The following is a 654-nucleotide window of genomic DNA, read 5'->3' on the forward strand; positions in this document are numbered from 1 at the left end:
GTACTAAAATACAACAGATGAACCGTGTTTTCCTGCTGAACAAAGATGTATAGATGGATGTTTCACATGAATCGTAACGAGGGAGACAAAAACAAAAACACAGAATTCATGTTAGACTCCAGGAAGGTTTGTGAAAAACACATGCCAAAGTCACCCACAGACATCAGACATGCAACTCCTCCCTCCATGCCCAAATAAAAACACACAGAAACAACGTCATACACGACAATTCCAATTCAAACTCGCAATCTGTCCCACACGAATAAACCCTAATCCATTCAATTCTGTTTACTCACGCGAAGAAAGCAACATCTTCAAGCACTAATCAAAATCCGATTGCAACACATGGAATATCAAGCTCCAGACAAACAAGACCGAAGGACATAAGAGCTCAGATACCAAAAACATAATCTAAAATAGAAAACAAACAAACGCAATCAAACTACAAGAAAAAAAAATTCGGTACATGCACAAACACATGAACCTAACAAGCCCAATATCAAATTTAGACCTGGAGCACGATTCAGAACCCAGGAACCTCAGACCAGAACACGAACAGGGAAGAATTAGATATCAAAGCGGAAAAAACCTAGGATCGGCAGATTCACCAGGCAAAATAATCTCGAGAAATCGAAACGGGTTGCCCTCTTCCGA

General features: G+C 40.1%; 1 protein-coding gene across 3 annotated transcripts in view; it reads right to left on the reverse strand.

The window, feature by feature from the left end:
- The window catches only part of LOC104822704 (uncharacterized WD repeat-containing protein C2A9.03-like), a 3,421-nt gene extending 2,773 nt beyond the window's left edge, over window positions 1-648 (reverse strand). The window contains exon 1 of one of the 3 annotated variants that reach the window (XM_010554022.1): window positions 609-648. The gene's annotated coding sequence lies outside the window, so the exon portion shown is untranslated. Of the gene's footprint in view, window positions 1-511 lie in introns of all 3 variants that reach the window. The other 2 variants (XM_010554024.1, XM_010554023.1) reach the window with 2 other exon arrangements.
- Between the last annotated feature and the right edge of the window lie 6 nt (window positions 649-654).

The sequence above is a fragment of the Tarenaya hassleriana genome, unplaced genomic scaffold (genome assembly GCF_000463585.1).
Source record: "Tarenaya hassleriana unplaced genomic scaffold, ASM46358v1 Cleome37, whole genome shotgun sequence".
Taxonomy (NCBI): domain Eukaryota; kingdom Viridiplantae; phylum Streptophyta; class Magnoliopsida; order Brassicales; family Cleomaceae; genus Tarenaya; species Tarenaya hassleriana.